Source organism: Canis aureus, chromosome 17 (genome assembly GCF_053574225.1).
Source record: "Canis aureus isolate CA01 chromosome 17, VMU_Caureus_v.1.0, whole genome shotgun sequence".
Lineage (NCBI taxonomy): Eukaryota > Metazoa > Chordata > Mammalia > Carnivora > Canidae > Canis > Canis aureus.
In genome coordinates, this window is record NC_135627.1 from 30,569,034 (window position 1) to 30,582,475 (window position 13,442).

Here is a 13,442-nt window from a genome sequence, read left to right on the forward strand (position 1 = left end):
TTCTGTGTGTAGAATAAAAGGGTAAGGATAAGAATGGAATGTTCTAATCGATTCTGCAAAATTCTGCTACACCTCTAGTTATCTTTATCCTCTCACATTTTAGCTCTCCACTTCAATTATTTTACTTTCTGCACTAGGACTGTTTCTTGCTGAATGTTAGTCATATTAAAGTAGCCAAATAAAGAGTACAATGGCCCAGAAGTATTTTGACTTTTTAAATTTATTAATTGGGCTACACCACAAACCCACAATAACAAGTTAACATCAAATAAGACAAACTGTTACTGTGGTACTCTAAAACTGTATTGTTCTATCATCAATTACATAAAGTATAGAATCATAGCAGTGGAATTTATGTAGTATATAATACTCAATAGTTATCAGATATGTGGAATTATGAAAATTAATAATTCTAATAAGTGAGAATCCATTAAATAACTATAATATTTTGAATACTGAAATTGTAATAGTACTACTGACCAATGTGTTTACAATTTTTAAGTATTTCATGCTACATTTTGAACTGGGAGATGCATTTTTCTTGAATAGGACAGTAAGTTGATAGTTTCCTTTGTACTATTTTATGTTTTTATGTGAGACTAAAGAAAGAAATTTAGGAGATGCCTGGGTGGTTCAGTGGTTGAGCATCTGCCTTTGGCACAGGTCATGATCCGGGGGTCCTGGGATTGAGTCCCACATCAGGTTCCCCATAGGGGGCCTGCTTCTCCCTCTGTCTATGTCTCTGTCTCTCTGTGTTTCTCATGAATAAATAAACAAAATCGAAAGAAAGAAAGAAAGAAAGAAAGAAAGAAAGAAAGAAAGAAAGAAAGAGAAAGAAAGAAAGGAAAGAAAAGAAGAAGAAAAGAAAAGAAAAAAGAGAAGAAAAGAAAAGAAAAGAAAAAAGAAAAGAAAAAAGGAAAGAAAAGAAAAGAAAAGAAAAGAAAAGAAAAGAAAAGAAAAGAAAAGAAAAGAAAAGAAAAGAAAAAAATTTAGAGATAGTGCTCAGTTCTGTGCTGGTGGCTATAAAACGGATTCATTGGGCAAGGTATTGTACACACACACTTTAAGACAATACTTCTGTTTGTCAACAAAATTAATTTCTTCTAGCATTATGTAAACATACTCAGGATAGGCCAATGTTCATTTTTAGATTGCTTTGAAATAAGGATAAACTTCTAAATGTCAGAGATTTATATTAACTCAAATAGACTAGCACCTATATTGTAAATAATATTGGTGAGTTGATTCTATAATTTATAATTATTTGGTTTTTTTGTGGGTTTTTTTATGGTACAAAGATTAAGTAACTTTTTAACACTGGGGGGAAAAAGGAGAAGTGACAAAACAGTATGTCAAAAATATTTGTAATAGCTTTCAATATTATATGTTGGCAGTGTTTTAAAAATTAACAGTTAAATTAGTCACTGTTTGTACTTATAAGGAGCCAGATTCATTTTTCTCTGGCCGCATTAGAATTGAGGCTGACCTAGTTCCCCAAACTAAAATTGATATAGACACAGTGGTTGGCTTAGGGTGGGGATTTTCTGTCTGTGGTCAAATATTCATGGGGTTCCCACAGCAGCATTCAGTTGTATAAAGCATGAAGATAAAGCTTGATGTGAAACTGGATTTCTCTTGCCCCTCCTTAAAATAGTTTTATAAGGAAAATGACAGTGTTTACCAGAGCCTATTGTAGCAACAGTAGTTAAGTAATCATATCTCTAATATCCTGTCCATGATATACTTCTCAGGGGCCATTTGTGTCTTACACCAGTGGTAACTAACAGAATCATTTGCTCTGCTTCCTGTGCAGAAGCTGAGTGATGATTTATGGGACTATTTTAGTTGGAGAGCTTGGTTTTCTACTGCCTTGCCAGACCAGAAGGGCAACATTTGTCTACTAAACCAGCAAAGCAGCATCTATCACACAAGGAAGTAACATGTCTACCAGCCAGGAGGAGAGAGAGAATCGGCCAACCAGACCAAGAGAGTAGCACCAGATCAGGACGGTATTACCTGTTTACCAGATCAGGAGGATAGTATATGTCTACCAGAACCAATGGTTAAAATCTATCCAAAAGCTATGCTTACCAGACCAGGAGGGTAGCATTTTTCAAACCCCACATCAAAGGACATTAAATGAATTTATTTGGGTTTTGTATCTACTTGTTTTAAAAATCATATCACAGGAAATGCTAGTGATTTAATTATCAAAGACCCATTTATGTATTTTGGTATGAAAATATAAGCATTAGAAAACAAACCCTTGAATATAGAATAATGTATTATATAAGCAGTAGGAGATCACAGGAATGGATTATCAGTACTTACAGCTCTACAGAATTTAGTTTCACATAGTGAAAATATTCTAAGTATAATATTTATTCAACTTAATATTTTAAGGAAAGCTATGGTAAAAAAAAACATTTATACATAGGCTGGCTTCACTAAAAAGTCTAAGGATATTTTTTTCTTAAGAAATATTAATATGGGACGCCTGGGTGTCTCAGTGGTTGAGCATCTGCCTTTGGCTCAGGGCTGATCCCAGATTCCCAGGATCGAGTCCCACATCCGGCTTCTTGCATGGAGCCTGCTTCTCCTCCCTCTGTCTGTGTCTCTGCCTCTCTTCCTGTGTCTCTCATGAATAAATAAATAAAAGTCTTAAAAAAAAAAAGAAATCTTAGTATGAGGTAAAGCAGTTTGCAATATCAAAAATCTAAAATCAGTAGGTATAATTTCCATCTTATTCCTAAAATAAGATTAAACAGTAGGTAAATCAAGAAACTGTTCTTATTAAGATACACCAAAAAATATAACAGTGTTGTTATGACACATTATCTAGACATTCTTATTCATCTGGATCAAACTAGAAAATAACAAAGAACTATTTCTATGGGAGAAAAATCAGTTTTGAACATAAATACTATATATTCTATGAGAATTATACATGTTAATAATTGGAAAAAACACAGAACTAGATACTTATGTATTCTCTTATTTATTCATATTCCCCATATTATTTTTAGAGATTTGAGTTGATTTGTGTTGGATAATACAAATACAGAAACCAAAAGGGAATGCCAGAGTATCATCTTACTTAACATAGATCAGTAATTTTTCAACTCTGTTATTTCACCTCCTTCTTAGAGCAAATATTTTGTAACAACTTCTTTACTACCCTGATATTAAATTAGTAAATAATATAACTTATCACTATATGTAATGAAAAAAACACAATTTAAGGGAAACTAATTTAAGGGAAAACTAAAATGAAAATTTGTTTCTATCTACCCTTCTATCTATCTATCTACAAATATTTTGGAGTTGTGTGTAATTATACTTACTATACATATTAAATAAATAAATATATAAATATCTATTATTTTTAAAATATTTTATAAATGTTAACCCAGCTACTATGTTAGAAGAAGCCCAAGCCACATGAAGGAGGTCTGAGGTGCTCCAACTGACAGCTCCAGATCAACTCCCATTGGTGAAAGTGAGCCATCTTGGATGCTTCAGCCACACTGAGCCCATTTGACTGCAGCAATGCTCAACATCACATGGAACAGAAGAATTTGCCAATTGAGCCAGTTATCACACAGAAACTTAGAAGATAATAAATTTCTGCTGTTTTAAGTCTCTAAATTCTGGGTGGTTTGATTATATACCAATAGAAAACAAAACAGCATTTACATGTAAAACTGATTAGGTTCCAGATGCAAGCCAACATAAACAGGTTTTTCATCTATTTGAAGATCCAAGAGTACAATTGAAAATCTTGCAGGACAGGAAAGAGTTCATTGTGGGGGACTGAAGGAAGTTTATTATCTCTAGCTCGTACCCTAAATGTCAGTAGGGTTTCCTGGTTATTATGACAATGAAAAACAGGTCCACAAATTTCCAAATTTGTGGGATGGTGCTAAATGTGTTAAGAACCACTATCTAAAATGATTATCTGTATAGTGACTACCATGGTAGGTACTGGGAAAGGTAGAAATGAAATATAATCCATGCCTTCAAGAAATTCACAGCTCAATTGATGAGATGAAGAAGTGAATGAAATTATAACACAGAATGATAAATGTTATGATGGAGATGTTTTCCTGGCACTATGGTTGTACCATGGAGGACCAATAGTTAAATCAACCCTGGGAAGGGTCAGAATAAGTATCCTGGAGAAGTTAATTATTGAGCTGAGTTCTGAAGTAATCCAGGTGGAGAAGAGAGAGGATAAAAACTCAGGCAGAGGAAACAGCTTGTGCGAAGGCATGACATGGGGCACTAGCCACCATAAAGGTAACAAGGTAGGCTGGGTCCAGATGGTGACATATCTTTTATGTCCTACTACAGAGTTCATTAAAACATGAAGGCAGTTTTGTGGTACTAGTCAGAGATAATACCATATGTTCACCACACCACTATGGCAGCAGTTAGCTTGGGATCCTGTGACTTGTTCTGAGCATTGGATGTAGGTGGGATAGATATCAGCCTGGCCTTACAGAGCATCCCCTGCAATCTTTTAATTCCCTCTTTTCCTGCCCTGTGTTGGAGGTCATAAGGTCCAGATAGCAAAAGAAGGCTATCGGATTTGTATCAAATGTGTGAGGAGTAAATGTGTATCTGAGGAGTAAACTTTTATTGTGTTAAGCCTGTGAGGTTTGGGGGTTATCAATCAGAATTCTACACGAAAACAAATTATCCCAGATGGTTCAAGTGAAGAGATTTTTTAAAAATATTTTATTTATTTATTTATTTTAGAGAGATAGAGAGAGAGCAGATCTTCTGTGCAAGTCCACATGGTGAGGTGGAGAGGCAGAGAGAGGGAGAGAGAGAGAATCTTAAGCAGAGCCTGCCTTGAGGCTCAATCCCATAACCCTGAGATATGACTTAAGCCAAAACCAAGAGTCAGGACACTCAACCAAGTCACTCAAGCGCCCCAAATTAAAAGACTTTAAGGAAGGAAATCCTTTCAGAGGTATGGACAGGGTAAGGGAAGAAACATGGGAGTCAAGAAGCTGTTCCTATTCCTACAGCTGAAAAGGCAGCAAGGAAGTACAGTTATCAGAGCCCTGAGAGCTGATGCCAAGAAGGAGGAACTGCCCAGCAGGAGCTCCAGTCACAAAGGGACATTGCCATTGCCATAAGAAGGGGGAAGAGCCAGAAAAATACCTTGACCTGCCTTTTCTCCTGTTTTTCAGTCTCCTGAGAGGGTGCCCCCAGTTGGGCAAACCCAATCAGAATTCAGCCTTAGGAGAGCCCAGGTGATGTAGTGCACTGGAGCTCTAGCCTCCTGGGGCACAAAGCTGTTCAGGGAAGGTAGTAGAACAGCTCCGAAGGGTAAAGAGAATAAGCAGCTCATGAGGATTGTCTGTGGTAGCAGCTAGCTTTAGTTGTTCTAATACAAAATCACTGAAGGATTTGAAGCAGATTTTAAAAATAAGTTCTATTAAAATATAATTCACATACCATAAAATTCATCCTCTTAAAGTGTACAATTGAGTGGGTTTTAGTATGTTTGCCTAGTTGTGTAATCATTCACACTATCTAATTCTAGAATAATTTCATCACATCCCCCCATACTCCCCAAAATACCATACCTGTTAAGCAGTCCCTCCCCATTCGCCCTTCTTTCCCAAGCCACTGGCAACCACAATCTACTTGTTTCAATGGATTTGCCCATTCTAGATGTTTCCTGTAAATGGAATCATACAATATGTGATCTCTGTGTCTGGCTTCTTTCATTTAGTATAACATCTACAAGGTCCACCCATGTCGTAGCATGTGTTCATTTTTAGGGATCCCTGGGTGGCGCAGTGGTTTGGCGCCTGCCTTTGGCCCAGGGCGCGATCCTGGAGACCCGGGATCGAATCCCACGTCGGGCTCCCGGTGCATGGAGCCTGCTTCTCCCTCTGCCTGTGTCTCTGCCTCTCTCTCTCTCTCTGTGACGATCATAAATAAATAAAATTAAAAAAAAAAAAAACGCCTCCATTTTTATTGCTGGATAATATTTCATTGCATATAGTACAGTTTTAAAAAATGATAGCTGTGTAGAGAATAGAATGGACCAAACCAAAAATCAATGACAGAGAAATATGTGTAAGTTGGGGAGTGATCACATTCTCTAAAAGCATTCTTTTAAATTATTTTCAGACCAAGAAATATGTTAGAAAAGATAAACATTACTCTTAATCTCCTGTCCCAAAACAGCCTCTTTTCTTGGATTCCTATCTTAGTGAATGACACCATTATCTACCCAGAATCTAGGAGACTCATTAGGATCCTCCATTTCTCTCAGTCTCCACATTAGCTCATTTTTTACTATGCATCTTACCTCTTGAACAGTCCTCTGTCCTCTATGCTGACTGCCTCAGCTGAGGCCTCAACAGGTCATGCTGAGCTACAACAGGTGCTGTCTTTTGCACCTACAACTGATGTCTTTTGCTCATGGTGCCTAAAATGTCCTACCATCAGGAAAAACAATGATGATAGAAGATAGATGGATTGGGAAGGAATAGTACCTTACCTCATTGTTGAGTTAGGAAGCAGAAATTGGGTATGTATAGCACCAGTTCCTTCCTCCTTCCATCCTTCAGAGAGTACAATCTCTTCCCTATCATGTAAGGAGGACTACTCTGACAGTATTAAAGTGAGTGGATTGATCAGCCCGGGTGGCTCAGCAGTTTAGCGCTGCCTTCAGCCCAGGGCCTGATCCTGGAGATCCGGGATCGAGTCCCACGTCAGGCTCCCTGCATGGAGCCTGTTTCTCCCTCTGCCTGTGTCTCTGCCTCTGTGTGTGTGTGTGTGTGTGTGTGTGTGTGTCTCATGAATAAATAAATAAATAATCTTTAAAAAAAAACAAAAAATAAAGTGGATGGCTAAAACTGTTAATATCTGGGGTTCAAAAAAGAGGTTTTTCGGCTTTATATTAAACTCTGTCCTCTTGCTTAGCCATTTGTGTAATAAAGATAAGTTTTTGTTTCCATTTGCTGCAAATTTTTTAAATAATTTTTTAAATCAGAACTGAGAAAGGACTATAGCAAATACCAAATTTACTGTTCTCCGAAGCCAACTGTAAAGGGAATCGTGATCAATTAGACATTTTTATTCACCAAAAAAAAAAAAAGTAGGTTTTAGGGAAAGTAATTTTTTTGAGTGCTTAAGTATAAGAAAAAATTTAGAACATGGCATGTCATGAATAATGCCATCAATATTTCAAGCAAATGTAATGACAAATTTTGTATATTTTAATCACAGTAACTGTCTTAGTTTAAATTCCCCAAGAAATCAGATCTGAAATAAGAACTTGCATGCAGGAAGCTTCTTAGAGAGCACACTTAGGAATAAAACCTGTAAAGAAATGAAGAAAGCAAGTTTAGGTAGAGGGAGAAGTTGAACCAAGGATCAGTTGAGAAGCATCAGCCAAACCCACAGAGAGCTAAGGAATTAGGATGACCTGGAGAGTTGTTCCCAAATTAAGGATAAGGCCAGGGTCTTGTGCCACTGCAATGTTAAGTCACTCAAACAAAACGGATATCAAGGAGGGGACACAACCATGGTCGAAGCAATAATCTTCTGCTGAGGACAACACTCGAAGGAAGGCTCAGCTGTGAGCTGTCAGCAGCCAACACGTCTGACTGTAGGGAGGTAAGTGACTCAATCACAAAGGGCGATCAATCAGGGCAATAGCTTATAATATCCATTTCACTTCACTCCTGACATTGCTCAATCTTACTTACTTCTCTAAAGAGTTCACCCCATATATAGGGTTCTGGGTTGTCTTTCTTTTTTTCCTGCAGAAACCTAAAAGAGGAAAATAAGTAGGATAAACCACAGTCCTTGTTGCTACAAAGAGTCTCACTGCTACCACGGAAATTCATAATGACCCTCCTCCCCACCTGTCCTAGGTCTCCCTTACCTTCAGCTAGAACCTCTGCTAGTCTAGGTGGCATATCTTGTTAGGGTCACCCACACTCATTCCTGAGAGTCCTGGGCCCCTAGTCACCATGACCTTCTCAGGCCATGTGGCTAAGTTAAAATAGACCAGATTTACTATCTTACATTACTGATGGTCAGAAGTCCTAAAACCAAGATGTTGGCAGAACTATATTTCTTGTAGAGGCTCCAGGGAAGACTTCATTTCCATGTCTTTTCCAGCTTCTAGAGGCTGCCAGTATTCCTTGGCTTATGGCCCTCCCCCCACAGTCAAAGCCAGCAGCAAGGCATCTTTAAATCTATCTCCTCTCCTTTATCACATCTTCTCTGACTCTGTTTTCATTGTCACATTACCTTCTCCTAGTCTGACCATCCTATCTCTTTTTTTTCCTTTAAGATTGTATTTATTTATTTCATAGAGAGACAAAGAGAGGGAGGAAGAAAGAGAGTGCACATAAGTAGGTAGAGTGGTAGGCAAGGAAGAGAGAGAAGCAGGCTCCCTGAAGAGCAGAGAGCTTGATGTAGGGCTCAATTCCAGAACCCTGGAATCATGACCTGAGCCGAAGGCAGATGCTTAACTGACTGAGCCACCCAGGTACCCTGTGCCTCTTTTTTATAAGAATCTTGCTGGGGGCCTGAGTGGCTCAGTTGGTTAAGTGGCTGACTTGATTTTGGCGCAGGTCATCTTGGGGTTGTGAAAGTCCCACATGGGGCTCTGCACTTAGCAGGGAGTTTGCTGGAGATTCCCTTCTTCCCTGCACCCCTTTTCTTAAAATAAATAAATAAATCTTACCAAAAAGAGCTCTTATGATTACATTGGACTCACCTGGATAATCCAGGATACTATTCATCTAAGGGTCATATCTGCAAAGTCCCTTTTGCCATGTAAGGTAACATATTCACAGGCTCTAAGGATTATAATGTGGATAATTTTGGAGGAGGCTCATAATTCAGTCTACTACATATATCTACTGCCATACATCACTTACTATAAAGGGAACCCCCTGGTCTGACACAAGCCTTTCAGGACCCCATATCTAGAAACAGAACTCTGTTAGCCTCAGGTAATGGTTTGGCCAATGTGTGCAGGGAAGGCAAATCCACAGCAGAATATGTATCATTCCCATCCAAATTGAATCACTGGCCTTTATAGGGTGTAATATAATCAATTTTCTTGCAAGTGGCTGGTTGGTCTTCTTCAGGGATTGTGCTGTATCAGCTTAGTGTTTGTTGGTCTCTTTTACTGGCAGGTTGTACATTTGTCTGTTGCGGTAGCTAGATCAGCATTGTTAAGGCATAGAACTATAAGCTCCATGCATAACTTCCATCTCTGCACCATGGCTACTCTGTGCATGTGTTCCCTGTGCCCCCAAAGGGGTAGACAAAAGCAGAAGCTAGCAAATATCAACTGTTGGAATCCATCCTGTCTATGTGGTCATTCATTGTCTCTACCATAATGGGATGTTCTCTGATAGGCATCACCATGTGATTTGATTCAAAGACTACCACTTTGTGCTCATTCCCATAGGTCCATTCACATGTCTCTTCCACAACCCTCCTTATCCCCAATCTTTCAATCTTTCTACTTCCAGTTTCTACTACCAATTACCAAAGCCATCTGCCAGTGTCTATGAGTCTTATTTCAGGCCACTGTTCTTTATGTGCAAAATGTATGACATGGACAGTACATGAAGTGTGAACCATTGGGAGGATTTTGCCTCACTACTATTAGATCATAGTGTAGCAGCAGTATATTTCAGCTTGCACCTACTTACCAAATCAACCTATGCTTGAACCAAGCTCAGCCTTTTTACTCCTCTACCATCCAGTCTTAAGGGGCTCCATAATCCCACTCAGCCATATTGTTTGAGTTTAGAGGCATGTATCAGTGCAATAATGCAATAATAGTTGTGAACGTAGGAGTCTGACCACACATCAGTCAGTTTACTTGTGCTCTGGCCTTGCTCATGCCCGGATATATTACTTATTCCGACCACAGGTTTTGCTGGGCCCACTGGACCTTAGGAGTTAGTGGGTCTGATAAAACTTATCTCCTAATAGGCAGTTCGACAACTTGACATCTCATGGTGAGGTACTCTGTCTCAGGGTTCAAATAGCCTGCCAGAAGCCATTTTTTTCCTATAGTGTATGATTTTTTTTTTTTAAAAAAAGATTTTATTTATTTATTCATGAGATACATACACACACACACACACACACACACACACACACACACATAGAGGCAGAGACACAGGCAGAGGGAGAAACAGGCTCCATGCAGGACTCTGGGATCACGCCCTAAGCCAAAAGCAGACACTCAACCACTGAGCCACCCAGGTGTCCTTAGTGTATGATTTTTTTTGCTAAAAGTTTTTTGTTTTCGGGGAGTTTTTTTTTGTTTGTTTGTTTTGTTTTTTGTTTTTGTTTTTTTTTTTGCTTGTTTCAGAACCTCTGTACTTCTCTTGATTTTCCCATGGAAATTTCCCATTCTATGGCATCTTTCCCCATCACTGATATATCTAATATCATAGGCTCTGTCATGTATAGTCCAAGAAGTAACCCTGCTCTCTCCACAGTGAAGAGATGATGCAGAGCCCTTTACTGTTTTGGGCAGTACTTAAAGCTGGCAGCCATCTGTGTCATTCAGGAAATGTGTCAGAGCAATATTCTCAAGTAAATATTATGCCTGTGGACTCAGAAAAGCCTAGCAAGCATTGTCCTTCCTTTGTGGTAGGAAGTGTGAGATATGATAATTTACCCTTTACTCTGTAGGAGATGTCTGACATGCCTCAAACTACTGGAACCCTAACTTTCAGCATTTCATTGCTCTTGCTAGTACATCTATGGTGCTCAGCAAGAGCAATCTAGTTCCATTGTTTATATAATGAACATTTTCCTTAAGCCTCTCAAAAGCTTGGGCTGTTTCATCTACAAGTGCATTCCATCTGCAACAATCCCGTTTTAGTTCACCTCCAGTGAAAGTTTCAGCAATCACACAGTTCTACCCATCTCAGGGTTATCACGCTCACCCTACCAGTGATGGTCTGTTATATTTTTTTGTTGCTGCATAATTGTATTGTCATGAACTTAACAGTTGACTATCACATACTTACTGATGGTTTCTATACATTAGGAGACTTAGGGCATGGCTTAGCTCTGTCCTCTGCAACGCTGCAATCAAAGTGTCAGCTGGGGCTACAATCTCATCTGAGACTCAACTGAGAAAGGAACAACTTCCAAAGCCATATCGTTTTGGACAGAATTCAGTTCCTTGTTGGCTGCTGGACTGAGGGACTCAGTCCTTATTGGCTGTTGGCCAGAGGCTACCATCAGCTCCTTGCCTTCTGTACCTCTCCATGTGGTAGCTTACAGATGGCAGCTTGATCCTTCTGGGTCAGCAAGGAAGAGGAAGCCCCAGTAAGATGGGAGTGAGTATATAATACTAACTTAATCACATATGTGTAATAGTGCACATCCTGTCATTTTTGCCATATTCTATTGGTTAGAGGAAATTTTCAGATCGTACCCCACATAAGGGGAAAGGCTTATACAAGGGCATGTATATTAGGAAATGGAGATCATGGGGTCACTCTAGACACTCTCCACCACAGATGGGATCCCCATTGCCAACCAACCAGTGGATAATCAAGCTCCAATATCCATTTTCAAGTTCACTTTTTTTAGACCACCCCTCATACCAAATGACTTAAGTCAGTTTCCCTGGGAACAGACTTAGAAGTGGAGACATACATGTAGGAAGTTTATTGTAGAGTGCTTTCAACAACACTGCCTGTGAATAAGTGAGGAAAGTAGGATGGGTCAAGAGAGAGAAAGAAATGGAACAGAAATACAGTTGCAACAAAGACTTTAGCTAATTCCATGAAGAATTCTGGAGCTGGAATGGCTCTTCAGAATTAAGGTCAGAGGTCCAGATCTTTGTACAGCACACCTACCTGTTATTTGATGCAGACTCCTTCTGGGGATGGAGTGGAACTTTGAGACAGCTCCCTAAAGCCAAGAGTAACTTATGAAAAGGGACCTATCTGTCAGCAGCCAGCCGTCAACCCTCACAGCAGCAAATAAGTGCTGAATAAGTGCCTCAGATCTGGAAGGTTATCGGGGAGGCATGTCACTGCACAAATCATTAATAAATCCAAAGGCATGATATAAAATATAGTTCAGTGAACTTTCTGATGTTTGACTGGATAAAGCAGGAAAATTTAGGACCCATGGGAATGAGTGGATTTTTATGCTTTTGACTATTTTTTTTATAAATATTTCTTCTTTCAGGCAGACTACTCATAGAAGCTAGATAGAAATCACACTCTGACCAGATATTGGAGCTGGTGTATTGAGTAGGAACATTTTAATCTATAAGTAACAGAATACTTCATTAACAGCAGCTAAGACCATTTAGAGTTCTTTTTCTTGCATAAAAATAAGTTTGAAACTTTGTTCAATGATTCTTTAAGGTCAAGGCCAATGTTAGTGATGCTCTTGGCCTTTATCTCCTACCTCTTGTCTCATGGCTACAGATGTCAGCCATCCTGCCCATTTTTAAGGTGGAGAGACAGAAGCATTAAGAACAAATTTTCCTTGAACTTGCTGTCTTGAATTGCATCCGAAAGCCAGCCCTAAATGCAGGAGAGGCTCACAGAGAGTATATTCCACCTTTTCCAGTCTTTAAAATAGAGGCAGGCAAGGAAGGGGATGGGGGTGGATTTGGATTGGGTGTGGCGAATTAATCAATTTTGTTTTCAAATCAGGTTTTTATTTTGCTGACTGAGGTCAGATGCACAAGCTTTACAGACCAAATATGAGATGATAAAATGCCATCATCTGGCTGAGAAGCTAAATCAAGTCTATTATTTGGATGGAACACTGTCTGTATCACTTGGGTCCAAACAGGAAAACAGAAAAGCGCATGCCAGGTCATTAAGAGAGGGAACTGAATATAAGGAACTAATTGCAACAGTAGTGAAGGAGCTGAAGAGCCCAAGGAAGGACAAAGGCATCTAAGGATTGATATCTGCAGGAAGCCACTATAATGCCTAGAGCTGGAGAGGCCAAAGGAGGAAATGCTATTACCAGATTCCTGGAGATTACCAGGTCCCAATGAGAACTAGTTCTACAACAAAGGTTACTTGGCTAGAATTGGATCATGGAAGGAAAAGTTGCCCAGCAGGAGTTAAATCACAGTGATGTTGCCCAAAGCAGAAAGAGAGGCTGGGGTTGGAGGTTGGGAGGCATGGTTTCTCCCCTCTTCCGACTTCAAACCATCTGTCTTACTTCATTGGCTGAATCTAACTTGAAGCTAGCTGGCAAAGGAGCCTAGGAAATACAGTTTGCAGACTCATTCCCTTGCTGTACAGAGCAGAGCAGGGAAATGGGAGAAGAATGGACTCAAGAACAGATAAGCAAATTATTGGTACTCCATCCCACCTGCATGTAGAGGTAGACTCTAGGAATACTTGCGTGGAAGCCACAGTTTTTCTCTAGAAACAATG

General features: G+C 39.3%; 1 protein-coding gene across 22 annotated transcripts in view; it reads right to left on the bottom strand.

The window, feature by feature from the left end:
- Positions 1 to 13,442, bottom strand: part of SCEL (sciellin) — a 297,545-nt gene that overhangs the window by 278,236 nt on the left and 5,867 nt on the right. For 2 of the 22 annotated variants that reach the window (XM_077855299.1, XM_077855297.1), the window contains exon 2: positions 7,740 to 7,803. The exons of the other annotated variants lie outside the window; for them this stretch is intronic. The gene's annotated coding sequence lies outside the window, so the exon portion shown is untranslated. The remainder of the gene's footprint in view (positions 1 to 7,739; positions 7,804 to 13,442) is intronic. 22 annotated transcript variants of the gene reach the window in all.